Source organism: Triticum dicoccoides, chromosome 2A (assembly GCF_002162155.2).
Source record: "Triticum dicoccoides isolate Atlit2015 ecotype Zavitan chromosome 2A, WEW_v2.0, whole genome shotgun sequence".
NCBI lineage: Eukaryota > Viridiplantae > Streptophyta > Magnoliopsida > Poales > Poaceae > Triticum > Triticum dicoccoides.
Window position 1 is genome coordinate 335,911,920 of NC_041382.1, and position 929 is coordinate 335,912,848.

Here is a 929-nt window from a genome sequence, read left to right on the forward strand (position 1 = left end):
TGTGTGGCACATTGTAGCGTGTGAAAAAATGGTGAAGTTTCATGACTTTGCGAAAGGGAACACCTAGTGGATGCCCGTCCCCCCAAACCGATACCTGAGGTTTGTACTGCAACTACATTTCAACATGGACGAAACGCACCCAACTTTTGCATGCTCGTGTGAGTGACCCACACCATCTCCCACGCCAAATTTCAATGGAATTGGAGTACGAACGGAAGTTGCGTCACGTCTGGAGACCTTTTCTCCGTATTTTCACGGAGAAAATGATAGTAAAAGCATCAAGTGTCCAAACGCACTGAAATTTTGCATGCTTGCTTGTGTTGCACACTGTAGCGTGTGAAAAAATTGTGACGTTTCATGACTTTGCGAAAGGGAATAACTAGTGGACGCCCGTCCCCCAAACCGATACCTGAGGTTTGTACTGCAACTACCTGTCAACATGGATGAAACACACCCAAATTTTGCTTGCGCGTGCGAGTGATCCCCACCGTCTCCCACGCAAAATTTCTATGGAAGCGGAGTACGAACGGAAGTTGCGTCATGTCGGGAGACCTTTTCTTTGTATTTTCATGGTGAAAATGATAGTAAATGCATCAAGTGTTCAAACGCACCGAAATTTTGCATGTGTGCTTGTGTGGCACACTATAGCGTATGTAAAAAAATGGTGACATTTCATGACTTTGCGAAAGGGAACACCTAGTGGATGCCCGTCCCCCCCAACCGATACCTAACTTTGTACTGCAACTACATGTCAACATGGACGAAACGAACCCAACTTTTGCATGCACGTGTGAGTGACCCCCACCGTATCCCACGCCAATTTTCAACGGAATCGGAGTACGAATGGAAGTTGCGTCACGTTGGGAGACGTTTTCTCCGTATTTTCACGGAGAAAATGATATTAAATGCATCGAGTGTCCAAACGCACC